Raw genomic sequence first — 18,174 nt, 5'->3', positions numbered from 1 at the left:
GTAAGTGGCATTTTGGGCCTTAAATGGCTGAATTTACTTTTTACTGCATTGTTTCTGTCGAATACTTTTTCAACATCACATGATTTTCATAGTGATGTGCAAGGTTGTAAATGGCGGGAGGCGGCGGCGGGGCGGTCGGTGACCGCCTACCGCCTCGGCCGCCTAGGCGGTGCCCAGGCGGTGCCTAGGCGGTTGAATTTTTTTAAGTGTTTTTTTTATAGGTAATCATGCAATATAATCATTTACATGTAAATGTGCAACTAAATAATGTTTAAACACAAAATATAATATCATTTAGATAATGTGCAATTAATAAATCATATTAATTATCCAAAAAACTAAGTTTCAATCATCATATTAATTAATAAAGATCATTTACCAAAAAACTAAGTTTCAATCAATTATCCATCATTAGAACAAATAGTAGACTAAATATAACTAATCTTCCAAATCATCTACATATGCACCATCTACTACATCCATGATCCTCTCATCATCGGACTCAAAATCAACATTTTCTTCATTCTCCTCCTCCGATGTATGTAAATCTTCGTCAAGTTCTCTAATGGGGATGTTCCTTGCACTCCTCCTTGGATGTAGCACTTCATCCGCTCCCGAGGCCTCCGCTACCATTCTCCAAGTAAGTCCTGAACCCGGCTGAACCCGGCTCGACCTCATCTTCTTGCTTCAAAAGTGGCTCTCTCAAAAGATATTGACTTGGAGGTTTGTAGCCCGGACCGAATTGGCCAATCGCTTCTACAAGTTGTCTAAAACTTTGATTGTCAATTGAATGAAAAAGAATCCCCGTTTCGTATATCCATCTAGCAACATACTCATGCACATCATTTGTAAACTTTAACTTCAAGGCATCATTTATGTTTTGTTGTCTTGCCTTCGTTGGATCGATTGCGGATGTCCACTTATCAATAGGCCCGAGATTCTTTGGCTTTTTTTTTAGAATTATCTCCCATCACTTGACAATCACCATCCTCTTCATCAACACATATGTTTACCTCCGCCCTTTCTTCTATTAATTCTTCCACCCTTTGACGCTTTTTATTCTTGCTATTTTCAAGATAGTCTCTCACTCTTTTTTTGTCCTAATCGGATGCTTTAGGACATGCTTCAACTTGTCCTACAATACCCGCAATATGATGCTTCATCCTATAAACTCCTCCTTTAATAAGCCTCTTACACAACTTGCATGTGATCCAATCCCTTTTCTCTTTATTACACAACACTCCATATTCCCAAACAATATCATTAGACTTTGGCTTAAATTCTAACTCCGGTTGTTTTTCTTTTTCCGCCATTAATCTTCAACAATAAAGCAATAATAAAATAATAAATTAATAATAGGAAAAAAATTGATTTTTGGAATCAAAAAATCTGAAATCTTAAAAAAAAGTATGAAAAATGATAAACATGCAAGACCTAACCTTAATATTCAGACTGCGGGCGGCGGCGGGTGGTGGCGGCGGGCGGGCGGCGGGCGGCGGCGGCTGCTGTGTAGTGGTTGAGAGTGGGGAGGGAGTTGGGAGAGAGTTGGGAGGGAAAAGTGAAAACTAAAAATAAAATAAAGAAGTTAGGTGGGTTAGGGTTTTAAAATTTAAAATTGTTGACTTTGACTAATTTTTAAAATTGTTGACCAAAATTTTAAAATTGTTGACCAGTCTTGTTGACTACAACTTAAAATTTTGACTGAATGCCTCGCCGCCGCCTCGCCCGCCTCGCCGCCGCCTCGCCCGCCTCGCCCCGCCTGCTCGCCGCCTCGACCCACCTCGACCCGCCTACCCACTGCCGTACCGCTTAAACCGCCTCAAACAACCGCCTCATGCATAGGCGGTGCGGTCGAGGACCGCCTACCGCCTAGGCACCGCCTAGGCGGCCGCCTCGACCGCCATTTAGAACACTGGTGATGTGTGTCTATTTACTTAGCAATTCCATTATCCTGTTTTATTTATATCTTTTTTATGCTCAGATTAGTCAGGCCACTTGTTGCTGACGTTGCTGTTGTCTCCAAATGCCATTTAAGTACTTTGTATAAACATGAACAAGGGAAGCTCTTTGCGCAGTTGGTTGACTTACTACAGTACTATGAAGGTTTTGAGATTGATGATCAAAAGGTAGACAAATGACTGACGATGAAGTCCTTCAAGCTCATTATAAGCGCCTTCAGGCTTTCCAACTTTTTGCATTTAAAAAGATTCCAAAGGTATGCATGCATACTGTGTGAATGGAAGGAATTGTTGTTATTTTTTCTGCCCCCAATGAGCCAAGAATAAGAGAAAGGTCGCACATACAAATTGTTTGAAAGGAATTGTCATTTTAGGAAAAGTGGTTGAAACGTTTTAAAAAAATTGAGTTGTTGTACTGTCATCAGTTATAAATTTTTGTACTTAGCAATTACTCGATCATACAATTAGTAATAGAAATTGTCAGATGTTCAATATCCACAAGTTATAGGCATGTACACTTATTGAGAAAGGATCGTTGGGGAGCAATAATTGCTCCTATAGAAAGAGCTATCAGAAATTAGAGTTTGGATTATTTTGAAGTTTAAAATATTTGACAGACTTTTACCATTAGCTATAACACAAATCGTGCTGGTGAATATTGTAATTGTGGAGATCACATGATATCTAATTTCAAAACTGACCTGTTCACACTTCACACTGCACATCATTGAGATTATACTGAGTTCCTTGGGTTTAGTAGGATTGTGATTGCACAATCCATCCTAGTGAACCTCGTTTTTTCAAAGTTTGTTGTGTATAATAAGATTACGAATACAATAAAATTGAAAGTATAAAACTTGCCATGAGACTCTATTTCCAATCACCAAATCCCAATCCCAACATTGAATCAAAAGCAGCAGCAGCATCAATGTTGTGTTCTTTCTTTGTTTCCCTTAGTGTGTTGCTACTGTGTAGATTTTTTTTCTTTTTTCCTTCCCGGGTGTTTTGAAAGGGAAGATAACTTTTTGGTGTTTTATCACTTGTACATGGCTTGAAAGATGCATTTTCCTGAACCGTTGTTACATTATTGAAGTCAGCATCTTCATGTTTTTTAGATTGTTCTAGAAAGTGACAATCTTTTAATTTCAGCTAAGCTTATAGTTGATGCAATGTTCCAAAAGTTGAGGAACATCCATTTAATTACATCTTCACAATGATTGATCTATATTAACTGATTGAGTAATTGTGTGTTGAATTGAGTCCGGGTTCCTGAAAATTGGACCTGAAAACTTCTTCAAAAAATCTTCGTGAATTGTGAACTATGAGAAATTGACCTGTTTTGTCTTGTTCCATATAAATAGCATTATCATGCTGATAAGCAACGCCTTTACAGCTTATAAGAGAAATTCCATTATCCAGTGAAGCCTTTCTTCACATCACGAAGATGTGAAATACAGTATACAACATATTATGTTGAAGTTCTTTTTGTGCTTAAATTTCATATCTTTATGTGTGTTTTGATGATATATTGAATTATAAATTTAAAACCTCAATTCATGTGTGTTGTATCTTTTGGTCAACAAGTCCTCAAAACAAGTTAAAAACATCTTAATATTGTCAATCCTGATTTGAACATGGATGCTCGTAGAAAAAAAACAAATAACTTCTTTTTTTTATTTTGGGGAAGATATATACTCTTAAATATTTCATTTTCTTTTTGTAGTTGCGAGAACTTGCATTGGCCAACATCGGTGCTATTGATAGGCGTGCGAACCTGGCAAAAAAGCTCTCAGTACTTTCTCCTGAAGAGCTAAGAGATTTAGTCTGTGGTAAGGTTAGTATGGTTGCCAATCATTTCTCATGTCACATACCACCAAGTGCAAGATTATCACGTCTTATTTTGTACAATCATCGGTAAGCTATCATAAAACAGATGCTAGTGTTTATGCATTTTAATATAGAAACTGTTGCACCCAAGTGGTGTTTGAATGAAAAAGATGCTTCAAAAAGCACTTACACGACAAAAGCGGCTTCAGGGATTTTTCTTCTCTTTATTTTTATAAAATTGAAAAAGCTCATTTTTCAGTACGTGTGTTATTTTTCATGCTATTACATTCATTTTAAGTGGTTGCTTTCTGATTTTTCTTTTCTTTTTTGTTTCTGAAACTGCAGCTCAAGTTGATATCTAAGGATGATCCATGGTCAGAAAGAGTTGACTTCCTGATAGAAGTCATGGTTTCGTTCTTTGAGAAACATCAGTCTCAGCGAGAGGCAATAAATGCTCTTCCACTATATCCGAATGAACAAATAATGTGGGATGAAAGTCTTGTGCCAAGCATCAACTACTCTGGGGAAGGCTGTTTGGCACTTCCAAAGCTGAATTTGCAGTTTTTAACTCTTCATGATTACCTTCTTAGAAATTTCAACCTCTTTCGCCTTGAATCAACTTATGAAATCCGTGAGGATGTTCAAGAGGCTGTCCCACACCTTCTTGCTTGCATTAATAATGAAGGAGAGACTGCTTTTCGTGGTTGGTCAAGAATGGCCGTACCTATTAAAGAATTTAAGATAACTGAGGTTAAACAACCAAACATTGGGGAAGTTAAGCCATCGGCGGTTACGGCTGAAGTTACTTTCAGCATTTCCAGCTATAAAGCACAGATAAGATCAGAATGGAATGCGCTTAAGGAGCATGATGTTCTATTTTTGCTGTCCATTCGCCCTTCATTTGAACCTCTAAGTGCTGAGGAAGCGGCCAATGCATCTGTTTTGCAGAGGCTTGGTCTTCAGTATGTGCGTGGATGTGAAATTGTTGAAATACGTGATGAAGAGGGAACTCTCATGAATGATTTTACAGGGAGGATCAAACGCGATGAGTGGAAGCCTCCTAAAGGAGAACTAAGAACTGTGACTATCGCACTGGATACAGCACAATATCATATGGATGTTTCTGATATGGCAGAAAAGGGTATTGAAGATGTGTATGGCACTTTCAACATATTGATGAGGCGGAAACCAAAAGAGAACAATTTCAAAGCAATTTTGGAATCCATAAGGGATCTAATGAATGAATCATGTATTGTTCCTGATTGGTTGCATGACATATTTTTGGGTTACGGAAATCCTTCAGCAGCGAAATGGACTAATATGCCAGACCTCCTGGAAGTTGTAGATTTTAAAGACACCTTCCTTGATGCTGTTCATGTCAAAGACAGTTTTCCGAACTATCAGGTTTTTGTCTTGTATACTCCCATGATATGAAGCGCTGTTGTCCATTATAGTAGTAATATTCAATGAACTAGAATGCTAATCGTATCTTTTTCACTTCTTCTTGGTAATTGTGTTCAGGTTTGCTTTACAAATTCAGATGGTAGTATGAGCATGCAACCTTGTCCGCCCTTCCGTATCAAGTTTCCAAAAAATTTTAACGGCAATCTCCATTCTCTTTCTGGCAACGAGATTGCTAAAGTATCTTCAACGGATTCTGCTGCTTCGGCAGCCTCTGATTCTGATAAAGAGAAGCTTCTAGTTGAGGCTTACATTCCTCCCGATCCAGGTCCGTATCCCCAAGATCAACCGAAGCAGAATTATGTGCGGTTTACTCCCACACAGGTGCTTGGATACTTTCGTTGTTATGGTTTATTCTGTTAGTTATTGATCTTCCCTTTTGCCTTTTTCCTACTCTTGTTCTTCCACATGACGTAACCTCTATTTTGAGGTTTTTTCCTTTTATTTTGGTGGTTTCTGAAACTCTTGTTTATTTATGGAATTTTGAAATTATTAAGTTGTGTTGTCGTCGTTCTTTGATAAAGATGGACAGCTTTGGAGAAATCTCCATGCTACTTTGAAGTTTACTGTTACCATGCATGCATCTCATTATTCATGCAATATGGATTCAGTCATCGTCCATCATTTACTTTTCCTTCTCTTTTTTTTGCTTATGATGTTTGCCTTGTAATTTAGAAATCTTTTAAGGGCTTTTGGTTATTTGTAAATAAGGCAAGTAAACCATGTTACGTGCTCGTGCTGATCGTCTCCTGCCTTCTCGTCCTTTCCACACAAAAAAAGAGGAGGAAAATATTAACGAATGAAGTGGATCAGTGAAAGTAAATCAATTTCCTTCTGAAATTTTATTTTACTTGAGATATGTTGACCTAGTTTTGATCAAGTTATGTTGAAACTTTTGAAAGAGTGCCTTCCTCAGTGTTCTTACCCAATGCGAATGGTATTGTCCTTTGATGCTGGGTTTGCTTGAACTTCACATCTAGTGATAATTTGATTTTTGGGCTTGTATGTCTATATACACGTGCTCATCTGTATAAACTTTTAGATGTATGTCTGAGATTTTTATTCGTTTTTTCATGTTAAACATTAATTTGTTTGTCTAGCATATTGTTTGACTTGTACCCACATGGAAATCTAGAGTTAAGACCTACAACAGCGTTGGTCACCAATATTTTCTACTTAAATATGGCATGATTTGGGAACACTGTTTTAAAAAAATTATAATTTTAGCATCCTAAGCTTCTGTAAGGTTAGCAGGAGCTGTGGGTTGTTTTTCTTGGATTTCATAGAAGTTCGTGGTTTGATGATATTGTGCTAAAAATTGCTTATTGATACTGTTTATTAATTGGTGTAATTCACATAATTGACCTTATCTTTTGATGGGTGATCGAAGCAGACGAACTAGGACAATTAATATGATGCGTTCAAGTATCGTATCCAACGGAGATCAACGATTAAATACTAGAATATGAATTATTTTTTCTGATTTAGGTAAATATAATTCAAGTAAGATTTGATAATTTAATTAAAACTAAATTAAACAATTAAAATAAATTAACTAAAGAAAAAAAAAACGAAACTAGAGACGAGAGAAGATTAATTTAGACGAAAATTCAAATTCTTAAAAACTACTACTAAGAGGTGCAACGGTAGCAAGTCAAGTTTATAAACCATGTGTAAAATTCAAATTCAATTTTCAATAAATTAATTATTTAATTCACGACGAAATTCTGAAAATTATTTATTAAACTATTTCTCGAATTAATAAACCTAATTGAATCCAACTGACCAATTTTTCTTAACTGAATTTAATTAGATTCCATAAAATTTCAATTTTTCAACCTAAAGTCTCACATTAAATCAAATAGGCAAATACTATTTCTAGTTAGTCTAACCATGTGTTGATTGATGTAATGAAGCAAATATTGATATATAGCCTTCCTGTTTTAAATTTACCAACAAATATGCAATTTAATTGGCCAGATTAATAGAACACATGATAAACAACATCAAGCAATGAATCAAAATAAATAATAAAATCGAATCAAATTCAAAACATCAAAATAACTTGTCTTGGTCCTATCCTGACCTTAGTCCATAAAAGTCTACTCCATAAATTCAAAACAAAAGTGAAAACTCGTGTATGAAAACATAATCAAGAAAGAATAAGAGGAATTCTCGATGGTTTTGGCGTGTTGAGGTCTTCCTCCAACTCCTGTCTTCTGCTTCTATCTTTTTTAGGATTCTTCTTCCTCTCTGTTGCTGTCTCTCTGCGTAAAGTCTTCTTCCTCTTCTCTCTCTGTTCATGTATGTTCACCTGCTGAACGCAGTCTTTTATCTCAACTTAATAGGCCTAATCCTCCGAATTTTTGAAACCCATGTCAAGTTCAAGTTTGTGATAAGATTGTAGATATTTTATTTTTAAAATACGAGACTTCATTTCTATCAAAATTTGCCCAGTTTTTTTTCCAAAACTCCAAGATTCTTACTTTAATAAAAATAATAATATTTTATTTCGTTTCTTTTGTTATTTTGTTGTCTTTGAAGTCTTATACAATCACCTTATCTCCAAAATTAGACTTTTTTCATCTTCGTTCAAATCTACAAATAAGATAAAACTAAATTAAATAAGCACAAAATAAGGAACGAAAATTCAAGGTAAACACGAAAATGAAATCCCTAAAATTCGATAGGATTTAGACATATCAATGGCTTAGGTTTGTGCTGAATCATTCAGCATGTTGAGACATTTGCTTACTGCTTATATTTCTCATGTAAAAATCTCGTGTTTTTGTGCAAAAATATTGCGTTCATGGCTGGAATTGACACTTCAAACTTCAATTAAAACTTCATTGTTTCTTTGATGGGTTATTCTGCAGATTGAGGCAATCATATCAGGAATTCAGCCTGGATTAAGCATGGTGGTTGGTCCACCGGGTACGGGAAAGACGGATACAGCTGTGCAAGTCTTGAACGTGCTTTATCATAATTGCCCTTCTCAGAGAACATTGATAATTACCCACTCAAATCAGGCTTTGAATGATCTTTTCGAAAAGATAATGGAGGTAACAAAGCCATTGAGAGGATCCCCTCTGCAATGATAAACTTTAATTGCTCAAATTCATTTTTAAAATCATTTTAGATGATATTTTTATTTCATTTTTGAGATCCTGTTCACATTGTGCTCATGGTTTTAGAGGGATGTACCTGCTCGATATCTACTTCGACTTGGTCAAGGTGAGCAAGAATTGGCAACTGATCTTGACTTCAGTCGCCAAGGCCGTGTGAATGCAATGCTAGTTCGGCGATTAGAACTGCTTAGTGAAGTGGAGCGCCTTGCAAGATCTCTACAGCTGCCTGAGGATGTGGCATATACATGTGAAACTGCTGGATACTTCTGGTTGCTTCATGTGTACTCTCGCTGGGAACTTTTTTTAGCTGCTTGTGTTGAGAATCAAGACAAGCCATCATTTGTTCAGGACCGATTTCCTTTTAAGGAGTTCTTCAACGATACTCCTAGGCCAATTTTCACGGGTCAGTCCTATGAAAAAGACATGCATGCAGCTAAAGGTTGCTTCCGGCACCTGCAAACTATGTTTCAAGAGCTTGAAGAGTGTAGAGCATTTGAGTTGCTCAAGTCAACAGTTGATAGATCTAACTACCTGATGACCAAGCAGGCGAAAATAGTGGCAATGACTTGCACCCATGCGGCTCTAAAAAGAAAAGATTTTCTGCACCTGGGATTTAAATATGATAACTTGTTGATGGAAGAAAGTGCTCAAATCTTGGAGATTGAAACTTTTATTCCAATGTTGCTCCAAAGGCAGGAAGATGGCTATGCTAGGCTTAAACGTTGCATATTGATAGGTGACCATCACCAATTGCCTCCTGTTGTGAAAAATATGGCTTTCCAGAAGTACAGCCATATGGATCAGAGCCTATTCACAAGATTTGTGCGGCTTGGAATTCCATATATTGAGCTCAATGCACAGGGCAGAGCTAGGCCAAGTTTAGCAAGACTTTACAATTGGAGATATAAAGATCTTGGTGATCTTCAGTTTGTGAGAGAGAACGCTATATTCCATAGAGCAAATGCTGGATTCTGTTATGACTATCAGTTGGTAGACGTTCCTGATTACCGTGGGAGGGGCGAGACTGCTCCATCACCCTGGTTCTATCAAAATGAAGGAGAGGCTGAATATATTGTAAGCGTGTATATCTACATGCGATTACTTGGGTATCCAGCCAACAAAATATCCATATTGACTACATACAATGGTCAGAAACTTTTAATTCGTGATGTTATCAACAGAAGATGTGTCCCATTTGATTTCATTGGACCACCTCACAAGGTAAGTTATATATCCTCTTGTGCATTAGACTTGCAATTGCTGAAATGTCCAGAGTGTAGATGGGCACCATGCTGTTTAATGTATCTGCAGAATGTTGGATAATTTCTTGGTATTGTTGTGTCTGTTTAGAATATATCTGCAGTTAGAAGCATTCTCCTTTTCGATGCAAAATGTTATCAGTCGACTCGTATTGTGAATATATGCTAGTTCTCAACAACTTGCTTGAACTTGATATGGGATGTGGATTGTCTTTAAGCAGCAAGCTGATGCTAAATTTAAACAATGCGGAATCTGGGAGATTTAGCTATATTAGCATTCAAACTGATGGATGATCGGGGTCCTTGTCACTCTGCATTCTCTTGCAATCTGCTCTTGGTTGTAATTTTTGTTAATTATCGCTTATGATCATATTTTATACTCTAGGTAACCACCGTCGACAAATTTCAAGGACAGCAAAATGATTTTATCTTGTTATCTCTTGTTCGTACTCGCTTTGTGGGCCATCTTCGTGATGTGAGAAGATTGGTTGTCGCAATGTCACGCGCTCGATTGGGGCTTTATGTTTTCTGCCGACGTTCGCTGTTTGAACAATGTTATGAATTGCAGCCTACATTTCAGCTTCTTCTTCAGAGGCCTGATCTTCTTGCATTGAACCTAAGCGAGGTCGATGCAGTCACTGATCGTCATGTTGAAGAAACAGGTCCAGCCCAGCTTGTTAGTGGAATTGAAGAGATGGCCAACATTGTAAATTACAAGATACATCATGTCTATCAGGTACTGTCCTCTTTACCTCAGTTCTAGATTTTACATTGTTTGGTGCCTTTTTCCTCATAGCATATATATCATTTATTCTTTACTATTGATTGAAACTTTGAAGTGTGATAGCCACTTTTATCCTATGTTTAACCGTACAACTTACAGTAGGGAGTCCAAGAAACAAAACTGTTGACGCAAGTCTAGAGAAATCTTAGGCTAATTGTTAGAATAATTGCAATAGTTTAGGTCTAGAGAAATCTTAGGCTAGAATAATTGCAATAGTTTAGGTCTAGAGAAATCTTAGGCTAATTGTTAGAGTAATTGCAATATTTTAGGATGTGATTAATTAGTTTTATTCTTTCCTTTTTTATCTCTTGTAACCTACAATATAAATAGATAAGTCTGTATCTTAATTCTTTTATGAATGAATGAAAAATTATCATCTCATATTCTAGTGCTTTTATGGTATCAGAGCAATAAAAGCCTTTTTTGAATATTTTTTCATCTATGGAAAAATCAGAGATGCAACATGTTCTCAATGCCTCTGATAACTCCCTTCCATTCCAAATTACCAGCTTTAAACTCAGTGGCCGGAACTACTTACAGTGGTCTCGTTCCGTCCAACTCATTATCCGCGGGAAAGGACGATTTGGATACCTTGATGGTTCCATTTCTACACCAAACCAATCTGATCCTTCGTTTGCAGCGTGGGATATTCAGAATTCCATGGTTATGGCCTGGCTTCTTCACTCTATGGACGACTCCATTGCAGAGATCTACCTCCATTACCCAACAGCAAAGGCTATTTGGGACGCTGTTGCCTTAGCCTACTCAGATCTTGAAGACTCGAATCAGATGTTCGACCTCCGGACTCGCTCTCGTAATCTGCGACAAGACGATGGTACTGTAACTCAGTACTTCGTTTCGCTAACAAAGCTGTGGCAAGAACTCGATCTCTTCACTCAACCTGAGTGGACCGATGCTGCCAACCGTGAGATCTACCGAAAATTGCTCGCCAAAGAAAGAACCTATGACTTCCTCACCGGCCTACATCCATCCCTGGATGATGCTCGTGGACGGATTCTGAGTATCAAGCCATTACCGAGCCTTGATACCATTTTCTCCGAAGTCCGTCGAGAAGAACAGAGGAAACGAATTATGCTCGGTGAAGCTACCATACCTGTTGCCACCAATCATGATGCCTCTGCCATGGCCGCTCGAGGATCCCGCAAACCGCAGCTGTGGTGTGAACATTGCAACCGACCTCATCACACTAAAGCAACATGTTGGAAGCTCCACGGCAAGCCAGCTGACTGGGTGCCACGCAGCCAGCGTAACGCCGAGTCCACCAAGCCAGCCGTACCGGTGAAAGTCGACAACAACACACCATCATCCGCTGCAACATTCTCTCAAGCACAACTCAATCAACTTGGCCAGTTCCTTTCCACCTCGACTTCACTTATGGCGCACGGTACTTCTTCCTCTGTTACCGACCCTGGTAACTCTGGTGAGTGTTGGATAATTGATTCAGGTGCATCCGAACACATGTCCGGAGTTCGCACCCTTTTTTCATCATATCAACCATGCCAAAGATCTAGATCAGTAACTTTGGCAGATGGTTCAATTTCTCCTGTTCTTGGTATTGGCACTGTTTCGTTGAGTCCCCGTATGATATTACAGAATGTCTTGTTTGTCCCTCAATTGACTTACAACTTGCTGTCGATCAGCAAACTCACCCTTGACTCCGATTGTATTGCCAATTTTTCACCTAAGTTGTGTATTTTTCAGGATCGGGCCTCGGGGAAGACGATTGGGCGTGCTGCTGAGGTGTCGGGCTTATATCACTTTCTACGAGCTGATTCTACTTTTCGGTGCTGCCAAGTGGTCCATGATTCTACACATCAATCCCGTCCCCAACAAATAATGTTACTTCATCAACGCCTTGGTCACCCAAGTTTTTCTTATTTAAAACATTTGTTTCCTTCGTTGTTTCACTCTTGTGATAGGTTTGTATGCGAAGTATGTCAGATAGCTAAACATACTCGCATACCTTTTCACATTCATCTTTATCATGAATCTAGGCCATTCTCTCTCATACACAGTGATTTGTGGGGTCCGTCTCGAGTCGCTTCAATTTCTAATAAAAAATGGTTTATTACATTTATTGATGATCACTCTCGTGTCTGTTGGATTTTTCTCCTTCCTAACAAATCTGAAGTTTTGAAAATTTTTGAACAGTTCTACAATATGATCCTTACTCAATTTAACTCTAAAATACAAATCCTTCGGTCTGACAATGGCACCGAGTATTTCAATTCATCACTCAATGAATTTTCTTCAAAACATGGTATTATTCATCACAGTTCATGTGTTGATACCCCTCAACAAAATGGGGTTTCCGAAAGGAAAAATCGACACCTTTTAGAGGTTGCTCGCGCCCTTCTTTTCACAAACAATGTTCCAAAAATCTATTGGGGGGATGCTATTTTAACCGCATGTTACCTAATCAACAGATTTCCGTCTCGGGTGTTAAAATTCCAAACACCATTAAATACCCTCAGAAAATCATTCCCAAAGTCCAAAATATTCACTGATCTTCCTCTACGTACGTTTGGATGTTCGGCGTTTGTTCATATTCATGATAATTCTAGGTCTAAGTTGGATCCTCGTAGCCACAAATGTATGTTTGTTGGTTATTCTTCTACACAAAAGGGTTATCGATGTTATTCTCCATCCAAAAGAAAATATTTTATTTCACGGGATGTCACATTTCTTGAATCGCAATCGTTCTATCCCCCTACTCTGAATCCAATTCTCATCTCCCCTCATAATTATGCTCCTGATCCTACTTCCTTGCCTAGTACCAAAAATTTTTTTTGGGAATATTTATGGGAACCGAATCCAATACAAGAGTCACAAATCCCACCTCCATCCCAACTTAACACTCAAATCCCACAAAATCAGGAATCTCCCTCTTCCTTAGAGCCAGAATTATTTTTGGGATGTCCGTCCACCTTGGAGCCACATTTAATTCCAGAAAATCCGCCGCCTTCACCCAGTATACCACAAAATCCGTCTACTATTCCTGCTCCAAATCCAATTCCACCTTCAAGTCCACCCGCTGAAATTTCTGTAACACCAACTCATCCTCCTCGTGGAACCACTGACCGCTTTGCAGCAACTTACAGCAGACGCAATCACAGGAATATCGAGCCTGCACCTTCTGCATCGCCCCCGTCAAACCCAACGCCCGATCCGGATACCACCGAATTGGCAAATTTGGATATCCCGATCGCCCACCGCAAAGGTACTCGGATATGTACTCAACATCCTATTTCACATTTTTTGGGGTATTCTAAGTTGTCGCAGCCGCTACAAGCCCTGGTCACTAACCTGTCACATTCCACCGTTCCCTCGACCATTGATGACGCCCTTCACGATGACAAGTGGCGTACAGCAGTATTTGCCGAGATCAAAGCCCTTGAAAAAAATGGGACATGGGAGATTGTTCCGAAACCCGATGGCAAGAAACCGGTTGGTTGTAGATGGCTGTTCACCATCAAGTGCAATAGTGATGGGAGCGTTGACAGATATAAAGCGCGACTTGTGGCTAAGGGATACACGCAGACCTATGGTATCGACTACCTAGAAACATTTGCACCAGTAGCCAAAATCAACACTATCCGAGTGTTGCTTTCTCTCGCAGCAAACTTGGATTGGCCACTTCACCAACTCGATGTCAAGAACGCGTTTCTCAACGGCGATCTCGTTGAGGAGGTGTACATGGATCTACCACCCGGTTTTCACAATCAGGGAAGTAACGACAAGGTTTGCCGACTAAAGAAAGCTCTCTACGGTTTGAAACAGTCTCCGAAAGCTTGGTTCGACAGATTCTCCACCACTGTTCATCTTCTCGGGTACAAACAAGCTCATTGTGATCATACATTGTTCTATCATCGGGTCAAGGATAAGATTGCTATTCTTATTGTATATGTTGATGATATTATAATCACCGGGAATGACGTGGCTGAAATAGAGCGAATTAAGAAGAAATTGGCCACTTCTTTTGAAATGAAAGACCTCGGTCACTTGAGATACTTTCTCGGAATGGAGGTAGCTAGAAGCAAGGCTGGAATCTGTGTTTCACAGCGACAGTACGTCATTAACTTACTCAATGATACCGGATTGATGGGTTGTAGACCAGCCGATACCCCCATGGATCCGAACATCAAACTCGAGGCCAAACCAGATGATACACCTGTCGACAGGGGGAGATTTCAACGGTTAGTCGGCAGATTGATATACCTCTCGCACACCCGGCCGGATATTTCCTTCCCTGTGAGTTGCATTAGTCAATTTATGCACTCACCATACCAATGTCATCTTGATGCTGCAATCAGGATATTACGGTACTTAAAGGGCACTCCGGGCCGTGGTCTCATGTTCAGAAAGCAAGAAAAGAGGTGTGTTGAAGTCTTTGTTGATGCCGATTGGGCTGCATGCCCAAATGATCGACGCTCCACATCTGGTTATTGCTCCTTTGTCTTTGGAAATCTGGTTACTTGGCGCAGCAAAAAGCAATCAGTTGTTGCACGAAGTAGCGCGGAGGCAGAACTTCGATCAGCGGCTCTTGGAATTTGTGAAGCTCTTTGGATCAAACTGTTATTGGAAGAATTGAAAATAGAGAAAAAGAGCCCTATGCTTATCCTATGCGACAACAAAGCTGCCATAGCTATTACTCACAACCCGGTTCACCATGATCGTACCAAACACGTTGAAATTGATCGGCATTTCATAAAGGAGAAGATTGATAAGGGGATACTTGAAGTGTCCTATATTCCTACGTCGCAACAAACTGCTGATATCTTAACAAAGGCTTTGTTCAAGCCTATGTTCGAAAGACTGATTGACAAGCTTGGGATGTACAACATTTACCATCCAGCTTGAGGGGGAGTGTTGACGCAGTCTGGAGAAATCTTAGGCTAATTGTTAGAATAATTGCAATAGTTTAGGTCTAGAGAAATCTTAGGCTAGAATAATTGCAATAGTTTAGGTCTAGAGAAATCTTAGGCTAATTGTTAGAGTAATTGCAATATTTTAGGATGTGATTAATTAGTTTTATTCTTTCTTTTTTTATCTCTTGTAACCTACAATATAAATAGATAAGTCTGTATCTTAATTCTTTTATGAATGAATGAAAAATTATCATCTCATATTCTAGTGCTTTTAAAAACTACTACAATCTGTATGTGCTTTCTTTTCCCCTTTTTTACCTGGATGTTCCCCTCAAGTTCTTACATCTCTAACCTTTACTTTACGACCCTGGCACATACCCTGGTTACGATTGCCCACTGTTTTAGTTACCTCCGACATAAAGCATTCGTGGGCAGTAACATGTGAGCTATATGGAGTATTCTGTGCACACGTATGGAATCAAACTCATTGCATCCCGATATTGTGAGACATGCTGCGACAATCTCACGGCAGTCATTCGAAACTTTATTAATAATTTTTAAAAAACTGTGTATTTCTAACTTTTTTATCAATTCCTTCTTGACCCTTCGATTAATCCCTTATTTGATTTCACCAGGAGCGATTAATGAGTCACCAGTTAAATCAATTTCCTGCCAACCCCCCAGAGCAAGACTTTGTGGGCATTAATGCGCAAGAAGAAAATGGCCTACTGGATTCAGAAGTTTCTATGCAGTCAATGGATATAGATATTCATGGTTTGGCAAATGGGGCTGAGAAGGATATTCTACCTGATGGCAACTCAAATGATGTATCAAGTCCAGAAACTTATTTGAAACAGGATGGGGATAAGCAAATACAGAACGATTTAAATATAGAAGCTGATGTGGATATGCAAGAAAATGATATAAATGGAGGAGCACTTGAAAGCAATCTTGGTGAGAACATGATGGATAAGTAGACAAACATCAATATAAGTCCTCGGCTAGGCTGGTTTCATAAAACGATACCAAATTCTCTCCAGAAATGATGCAGTTCTATCTAGTGGAAACAATTTTCTTTCAGTTAGTTGCTGAAGGTGATCAATGCAACTACACAGTAGAATGGCGTGTTGTAATATGCAAGGTTGTGCTACATTGGGAATTCAATCATGCAAAACGATTGGGATTGCAACCCGGATAGGCACCACTTTATCTTAGTTTGGTAAAGATGTTTTTGTGCTGTTGCTTGGAGAGGGATATTTAAGATCATTCTAGCTACAAACTACCAGAAAGATCAGAATGTGTCAACCTTCTGTCCTTGACTTGGCGCTGCTACTTGCCATGAATGTTAATCTGGTATGCCTTGTCGTTCGCCTAGGAGATGATATTATCAGGTTAACCGCGACATTTGATGACCAGTTCGTCCTCATTTGTTGTTGAGTTTTGTGCACAATATCTTCTTTAGTTTATTCGTGAAGCATCATACTAATATAAAAGCGGGTAACCTGCAGTTCGCCCTGAATTTATAGATGTCATATCTTCAAACTTGATCAATGATGATTGCTGTTATTGTATGAAACTCCACATTTCCATTGTCGATGGGATAATATTTAGAATCTATCAAACCCTTGGCCCAACTCCTAATGCACATGAATTTGTGATGATTTTGTTTCTTATTATTTCATCTAGATCTTGCATATTTCCGTCATTTCAACTATAGTAGAAATAATTATTTATAAATTTTCCCAAGAATGAAACCGGTTTTCATTTTGTTTTTGTTTTGTTTTGTTTTTTTTTACGGTGGGGTATTGAATTCTGACGCAAATTATGATTTATCGTTGCTAAAATTAAGGTTAGTTAAGGTGGGGTCAATGTCATCGAACTTTCGATTATCCCGGTATTTGGGATCTTATGGATGATGACATAATCTCTATCGATCCCATTGGATTTCACGAGGAGAAGAAGGATCCGAGATAAAAAGGAGGTTTTTATTCCTAAAAGACGAGACAATCTCTAGCATTCTGAACTTGTGAATAGCATGATTGAAGATACGAAAAAAATTCTCTCTCTAACTCCAATAAACATGCAATCGGATCTTCCAATTGGGCGGAGATTGGGTCTGGCCATCTTGCTAAGTGTGAGATATATCATATGAGGGTGGGATATATAATAGAGTGAGTCTTATGTGAGACCGTGTCACGGATCATAATCTGTGAGACGAGTCAATTATACCCATACTCACAATAAAAAATAATACTCTTAGGCTATGTTTGGTGTGTAGGATAGGATAATTAATTGGATTGATGTCAAAACTCAAGGTAAAGATATATAATTGGATTGTCAATCCCTTCAAAACAATGAGATATCTTTTCAAGCAAGTAGGTTTTTTTATCATGAATTTCTTGATTAGTTGGACCCATAAAAAATGAGACAAACATGGATTTATTAATCTATCCTTTACTTATCACCTACACCAAACATACCCTTAGCATAAAATGTAATATTTTTTTATGAGTGACCCAAATAAGATATATGTCTCACAAATATGACCCGTAAGACTGTCTCACACAAATTTTTGTCATATAATATAAAGATAAATTGAGAGTGTTGAATGTTTGATATAATTTTAATATCATGATAAATAATTTTTTTTTTGTATTGCTATAAAGATTTTTTGCACATGTAGATATGGGTGGGCGTTTGGGTTCGAATATTGGGTATTTGATTAGGTATTTTTTCCTAAAATGTAATGTTCGGGTTGTACCCAAATTGGACGGGCTGGTGTCGGACGATAAAATTATACCCGACGTATATTGAATATATTTTTAGGTTTTGAATTTTATAATTACTAATTAAATAAATTTACTCAAA

General features: G+C 38.3%; 1 pseudogene; it reads left to right on the top strand.

Moving 5' to 3' along the window:
* Positions 1–16,940, top strand: part of LOC140841419 (uncharacterized) — a 34,117-nt pseudogene extending 17,177 nt beyond the window's left edge.
* The last annotated feature ends 1,234 nt before the right edge of the window (positions 16,941–18,174 follow it).

The sequence above is a fragment of the Primulina eburnea genome, chromosome 9 (genome assembly GCF_022965805.1).
Source record: "Primulina eburnea isolate SZY01 chromosome 9, ASM2296580v1, whole genome shotgun sequence".
NCBI lineage: Eukaryota > Viridiplantae > Streptophyta > Magnoliopsida > Lamiales > Gesneriaceae > Primulina > Primulina eburnea.
Note: the sequence above shows the minus strand (reverse complement) of the source record. Positions and strands in the feature narration are given on the sequence as shown.